Source organism: Brachycentrus maculatus, unplaced genomic scaffold (genome assembly GCF_059751285.1).
Source record: "Brachycentrus maculatus isolate JH-2025_06_01 unplaced genomic scaffold, ASM5975128v1 h1tg000521l, whole genome shotgun sequence".
Taxonomy (NCBI): Eukaryota; Metazoa; Arthropoda; class Insecta; order Trichoptera; family Brachycentridae; genus Brachycentrus; species Brachycentrus maculatus.
Window position 1 is genome coordinate 1,407 of NW_028281267.1, and position 7,554 is coordinate 8,960.

A 7,554-nucleotide genomic window follows, 5' to 3' on the forward strand; every position below is an offset into this window, starting at 1 on the left:
TCTTTTCCGCTCTCCCATATCGCTCTGGCTCGAAAAGAAGCTGGTTTGAGTCTGTGAGAATCTCTTCGATGGCAAGGACCACTTCCTTGATGAAGAGCTCTTGCTTCGGGAAGTATTGTAATACCTTGACAACTTTGATATCGACCAGCTCTAACATAAGTTAATATTTCAGCTTGAGTGAAAGTTTGTCAATTATTTTCTTCTGGAAACTGGACTAGAATTTGCCCTCCACCTCCCAGACCATTTCGAAATAGTTCTGCACACGCATCTTAACTTGGCGGGATACCTTTTTGAGATTCAGAAAATTGTCAAAGGCCTGGATATTAGTTTCGTGATAGACACGCCGCATCTACTCCGAAAAGAATATTTTTACGATTCCGTCAGCCAGGTAGGAAGTCATGATAATAAAGCCGAACATGACGACGTTAACGTAACCGACTTCTACTGGATTTTTTGGGAAGGGACCTGGCGCGAGTGTTGATAACGTTCCTGCAGAATACTGCTGGCCATATATATATTGGAGAAACCAGGCACTCCCAAAAAGATCGATAGCGTAGCTAGCATTGTTGCTTATCCAGTAGTAAGATGGATTATCGCCATAGAAAAGAACTCTGAACAGGAGGCGATCAATACCGATGAAACCGCAAGCAACGAAATGCGCCACCACCACAGCGTCGATTGCCAAGAGCACCAGACTGAAAGCAGTCCTGAGACCCTGCCGATGTTGTATGGTCCGGTATATCTCTGTCTAGTAATAGCCTTTCTTCAAGAATTTTACCAGGAATACGATTTGAGAAAGATCATAAATATATTATAAAGCTATGAAAGGAATTATTAGTGCTATAGTGGTTATTAGATCAATGAGAAAATAGCCTCTCAAATAATTGTCTGCTATCTGCTTCGGGTCTGTCTCTACTTTTCCTTTGCCCATCCTATAGAAACCTCTCAAGAAGCTGACCGGGATGTCTGCCAAAAGCAACAAGATCAGAAAGTAAAGTAGGATTAATGGATTACGTTGGGTGGTTTCCCCGAGCCAAAAACTTGAGCCGAATGCTATGATAAAGCCGATTTCGATCAAAAATACATAAATAGCAAATATTATGGATAGGTTCCAGAACACCGCTAACTTCGAATTCGGGTCGATGTACAACCAATATGAATTTGTTTGGATTGGTTCTTCTTCGAAATCGAGTAATTTGGGGCTGTCTTGCATCCTTTGCATTTTGTTAAGGGTAAAAGCACTGATCGTCGGAGTCATCAGTTCACTGACATCCTTGAGCTCGACTTCAATCATGTGTTGGGAGTTCGAGAGTATATGTATAAATCCTATTATATTAATATCGTATTTTATGTCTATATTGGTGGTTACCCTATATTCGTATACAATACGAAATACAAATATCTGATTATTTATGTTTTATTTCGAATGCGTTTGATATATTTATATTTGAATAGAAATATGTCTATGATATAGTTTTTTTGCTTGTTTGACTAGGTATCTATTATTTTTATTAATTTGGTCTGTAGTGAGAAGATTGCCATATCTGAATAAAAAAAATCCAGACAAACATTTGTTTAAAATCTAATTTATTGTCAAGAGATGTAGGAATAAACGTCTTAATTAGAAAGATAGAAAATTTCTACCAAGAAACATCAAAATACTTATACCAACTTAAATATAATTTAAAATTCAAAATATTCAAAGAGTGTCTTTTATTAAAAGAGAAAGTATTTAGTAATTAAAATATACATAATTTTAGATAATAGTTTTTTTTAATATATTTCGCAGATAAAAATCGTTAAATTAAATAAATGCCATTTAAAATATTTATTTGTTTGTTTTAAAGTCTATATAAAAATCGAGGAGGTTAAAGAACAAAAATAAAATATAAAGTGATTGTTGTAAGTTTCACAAAAAATAATAAAATAACAAAATAGAAAAGAATATACATATACATATTTATATATAATATTATAAATATTAATAATAATAGCAATAAAAAAAAGAACAACTAGTAACCTGAGAGGAAATTAATGTTCAAAAATACTTATCAAAGCGGATTTCTCTCGATCCTTTACTCCATCGGGTAAGCCATCATCATATCAGCTTAACACATACCCTATTATTTACATTGAGCAATATTTTTTTTTATTTTTTTCCAAACTAAACACACACTCTTTCTCTTTAATTATTATTTTCCACAGAAGCAAACCATTGCAAATATGGGATAAAGAAATCAGAAACGGACATATCAAAAGACTCACAGACCAGGACATTCAGTCTTCAGTTCTAGAAATCATGGGAACGAATGTCTCCACGAACTTCATCACCTGCCCAGCTGAAGCTTCGAAAACTCTAGGAATCAAGCTACCCTTCCTCGTTATGATTATAAAAAATGTAAACAACATCCAAAATACAAGCATATCTCTCTAAATCTTATTATCCTTTATTTTCTTTGTTGGTTTTTTAGCTGAAAAAATACTTTACTTTTGAAGTGCAAGTACTTGACGATAAAAATGTACGAAGACGATTCCGAGCGTCGAACTACCAATCCACTACAAGAGTGAAACCATTCATCTGTACGATGCCGATGAGGCTCGACGAGGGGTGGAACCAGATCCAGTTCAACCTGTCAGACTTCACGAGAAGGGCTTACGGCACAAACTATATAGAGACCCTTCGAGTGCAGATCCATGCCAACTGTAGGATTCGGAGGATTTACTTCTCCGATCGACTATATAGCGAATAGGAGCTCCCCCCTGAATTCAAGCTTTTCTTGCCCATTCAAAAACAGCAAGCATGATTGATTGATTGTTAATACTTTTTTTGATGACAATGTTAGATTTTTCTCCAAAGATATACACATATAGATTTATAAATTTATTCAATTTAATATTTAGAATATTTAAAAGGATTTATGAGTTTTTAGCTTGATTTAATCAATAATTTGATAATATTTTTAAACGGTAAAAATCATATTTGAGAGGTATTTTTTTTTTTAATGGAAGTGAGATATTATCTAAGTTAAATAATATATTTACTTAAGTCATTTACTTAAGTCATTTAAATATTTTATGTAAAGTTTAGGAAATAAAAAGTTGTAAAGTCAGTATAAGTTAGGGTAGAATTTTTAGAATTCTACCCTTTAGTGTCATTTTATATCCTTTTAATGAATGAAATTAACAAATATTTCCCACATTAAATCAATCCATTATCTATCCATAATAAATATATGTAAGTCTACCTGACATACCTATACATAAAGTTTATAACCCCAGACTATATACTAATAAAATATCTTGAATGACGATTTTATCTTATCTGCCTATAGTCAAATTGAACTGATAAGTATTTGGCAAGTTATATTTTTATATACATATATGCTTTATCTAAAGACATAAGTACTTAATACAATCAAAAAACAAATAATAAAAACTTCATTCTCTCTGTAACATAAATTGTAAGGTCTGCAACAAAAGCTTAGCTATGGAGACTGACTAATTGCTGGGACTAAGCACACATACCTGCACGATAACAGTGAGGTCAGGCCGAATCCTAATCTTGACAAGAAAGTCCTCAAAATTCAGTACATTCGCAAAGCATGCAATTTTATATTAAAAAGATTCTTCTTTCTGGTTCAGGAACTGCTGATAGTCTGTTAACTAAGTAAACTACCCCACGTACCTCCGCAAAGTCACGGGCGGTAGGTTTCGAGACAGTAGAAAAGGACTGCTCCTGTAAATGTTACTTCTGTTTCGTGAGTAAGTGGCTTCGAACTCCGAAGTCGATATCTTGCGAAACCTCGTGAACTTGAGGATGGTATTTGGGAGGAAGACGTGGAAACGGGAGATGGATCGGTTGTTCATATACTTGATTCGCATACTGATCAGGTTGAATAGCTTCTAAACTGGCAGGATTATGAGTTATTGCTTGATCTGGTAACCTGCGTCGATCGAGGTTTCAGGTTTTATTGGGTTACAGTATAATTGGCAAGCTATATTAAGTTTAAATTTATTATAATTTGTTATTAATTTACTTTGGTCGCCTTCATATTCTAACTCGAAATTTGTGATGGCATACTCAGTCTTGTTGCCAAAGAATATTACAATTTTCAGCAAAGCGGGAAAGCCTTCTACCTGATAGAGGGCCACTGATTTAAATCCTATTTGGATCACGTCATTTTCCAGCAGCAAACTCTTCTACTTGAAGCTGGAGGTCTTCCACCTTTTGTACCCCTGCTCATCACTCATATCCTCCAATTGGGAAGCGTAGTCCATCAACAGAGGTACGATGGTGCCGCTATAGTCCACACGTGTCACCTAGGCTTTTGGATGAATCTCGAAGATAGATATTTTGGATTGATTGAGAGTAGAGTTGAAGTTCTCTTCATATTTACTTCGACTGAGGTAACCCGAGACCGGAGTGACTGCTCGTTTACGAGGAGGATTACTCGATGAGAAATTATTGTTTCTCTCCCGTTATAGCTATTCTGAAAAATAAGAAAAAATTAGATAACAAATGAAGAAAAAGTAAGTTTTTATTAGTATACAGTTATTTTACTTCCAATTGTCCCGAAACCTCCAGTAAACTGTGATTTTGAGAAGATTTTATTAATTTGACTAAGCCCTTCGTCAAAGACTTTCTGGTTGTTATTGTCGTTGTCTTTTCGGGATTCGCCAAACGTAGCCTGCTGCATTCCTCGTGGCTGTAAATAAGATACTTCTTCAGGAGGTCGCTTTGGATTTACAAGTTACGAATTCCCGCTATTTGGATTTGGTCGAGGAGTATTATTAATATCGCTGTTGTTATTTTGAGAATTATCATTCGCGGAGGATCGAATGGGGTTTTGATTATTTTTAATCTCTACTGCTTTGTCCTTTACATACACCACTGACTCGACTTGAGCCGGTTTCTCGTTTTTAATACTAGTTTTCGAAGGCTCTACCGGTTTCTGGCTCTGTCTTCCGCCTGGAGAACTCGAGTCAGCCAACTTTCTCAGTTGTTCAGACTCTGTCATCATCACAGAAAGATAGCTTTGGTAGTCCGCGCCTCCTTTCTCGATGAACTTGACATAATTATCATTCTCTTTACTATAAAACTCTGCTACAGCAAAATATTTTTCCACCTGTTATTCGCTCGCATTGCCCATTGAGGTTTATAAGGCCTACAGCCTCTTCATGTCATTCAAGAACTGGGTGTGGTATCGTTTGGCTTCCTGCTACACCTCCTCTTGTGTACTTGCCTGGTCGAGTAAAGCGTAGTACCCTTGAATCCTGCTAAGTCCTGCTTTAATAACGCTCTCGACTGACTGATCGTTGCTTCCTCCCTGGGGGGTACTCCCAGATTGGCCGCTGCTACCTCCTTTTTCCTCTTCCCTCGGTGGTGCCTTTTTTTATTCTGATTTTCCCTTTGGTTCGCTTGAGGAAAAGAAAAGGAATTTTGTGGGCAGCGAAACCTTGGCAGCAATGAGCTCGTTATGTGCAAGTTTAAACTTGGTTGGCGACTTGGTGGACGTCTGAGGATGTCTTGTACTCCACGTTATGATACACTCGAGGATCAAAGTAATATATCGATTACCAAGGGCTTTATCGGAGGAAAACAGGTTGAGACCTTTCTCTTCTGTCCTCTTTTCTGGATCTGTTGTAAGAGCTATATGGAGCATTTACTGGAGCAGTTGCGAACTGGATAGGGATGATATAAATGCAATATATTTTTTCATCGTGAAATCTTTGGTAATCTGCATTAAGTTTATTCAGGGAGATAAGTAAACAGTTTGGAATTAATTGAGGAAAACATTAAATGGGGGGAGACGATACCATAACAGCATAGAATTTGGTTCGGGCCGGATGTTTACCTGATACGACTTTGAAGAGGAAATCGAGCAGCATTTTGCTTTCAGGCTTTTTGCTATTGTTGGTCCTATCCTCCTTGATCAAGTCATCCAACGTCTCGAAAGCTTCTTGGTATTCTTAATCTTTCGATATGTTGACCAGAATCTCCTCGAAGTAATCCATCGTTATTTTTTTTTAATTTTAAATATGATTTATATTTATATAAAATTTTCAATAGAGGATGTATTCCCAAAAAACTAGTTTCTTGAATTTATTTATAATTTTGTACCGATCTATCACATATGTGCACATTGTTCGTTAGTTTTTTTATATGTCTAACCAATCACGACATATATTACATTTTTACTTTAAAAAATCTCTAAAATTAATAAAAATTCGAAAAATAATAATAATATAGACATAAATAATTTTTTTAATTATGTAATTAATTTCTTATATTTTTTTTTTATTGTTACAATCAATTTTCGAATTTAGTTCCTTCTGCAACTTTTGTTTTTAACAAAAATAAGCAATGCTTTTAGTTTGTTAAGTATTTATTCTCTTGCTTGATATATGATGAAGACTTTCCTTTCAATTCATCAGAGCAAAGAGGCCGTGGCATGAATCAAATGCTCAAGTAGAGGAGATGTACATCTTCCACAAAGTTTGACCTTGCATTTCACGCATTCGTAGTACTATCGCTGCGTTGGGAAGCATTCGAGATGCTTCTTCTGGTTGTGTTTGCTTGTGATGTAGTAGGTGAGAGGACTTTCGCATTTCTGGCACTTTCGCTCCGACTGGGACGCATCGAATAAATATGGGTTTGTGCAGCAAGGACAATGGGTGCAGCCATGGTGGCGGCAACCCTTGCATTTGAATACTCCTTTGAGGTCCATTGCGACTTATTGAGTAAAAACAGAAAGAAGTGTTTCGGGTAATATTTGTTTGTATTGGTCTGTGGTTGGTTATGTTTGTATCGACCTTCGATTCAGCTGATGTTACCAAATTATATAATATTATTTTTGAGTATTTATACTTAATTATTGCTTTGCGTTTTTTGTAAACTTTTTTGATTCTCCCAATTCATAATAAGTTTTGAAAAAAATATTAATTCTCTTATCTGATAATGTTTATATAAATAAAATAGAAAATATTATTTTTTAGTTAAAGGTAGATGGATATATGATAAAAATAATAATACGAATAATAATAATAGTAAAAAACTAAATATATTTTCATTATAATATTTTTTATGTCTATCATTAATATGTGAGCTATACTTTTTTTATAACCTTTAACATTTATGCTAATATGACACATCCTCGTGATTGCAGTGACCAAGTATCTCGCGAATTTATATTAAAAATTATTGATCTAGTTAGTTCGTTCTCTAAATCGATTTCATTTTTTTAAAGATCATTATAAAACTCTCATAGCTATTCTTAGAGACTCACTTTTATCTAAATTTGAGTTCATGGCCTTTAAAAGTTTAATTATAGTTGCAATGTGCAAAAATAAAATGATTAATCTGATTGTAAAAGTCTAGTTGAAATCAATGTAAAGTATTTTTGGCAAAGTCCAAAAATTACGAATACTTAATCTTGCTGGTTTAGTTTTTATCTAGGGCTCACACACTACTTTTACTAATGCATACTGAGGAAAAACAAATGTTAATAGTTTTATAGTAATCTAATCTCGAAGAGTTTGTTTCACATACTTTCA

General features: G+C 34.7%; 1 long non-coding RNA gene and 1 pseudogene across 2 annotated transcripts; one reads left to right on the plus strand and one right to left on the minus strand.

The window, feature by feature from the left end:
* Positions 1 to 655: 655 nt before the first annotated feature.
* LOC148301757 (cilia- and flagella-associated protein 20 pseudogene) lies at positions 656 to 2,804 on the plus strand (annotated as a pseudogene). The gene is made up of 3 exons (XR_015838754.1): positions 656 to 726; positions 2,206 to 2,398; positions 2,472 to 2,804. The product of XR_015838754.1 is annotated as a cilia- and flagella-associated protein 20 pseudogene (transcript).
* Positions 2,805 to 3,385: 581 nt separating this feature from the next.
* LOC148301758 (uncharacterized) lies at positions 3,386 to 6,048 on the minus strand. The gene is made up of 4 exons (XR_015838755.1): positions 5,818 to 6,048; positions 4,562 to 5,738; positions 4,038 to 4,490; positions 3,386 to 3,995 (listed from the first exon to the last, which is right to left on the minus strand). It is a non-coding gene; the product is annotated as an uncharacterized LOC148301758 (long non-coding RNA).
* Positions 6,049 to 7,554: the final 1,506 nt, after the last annotated feature.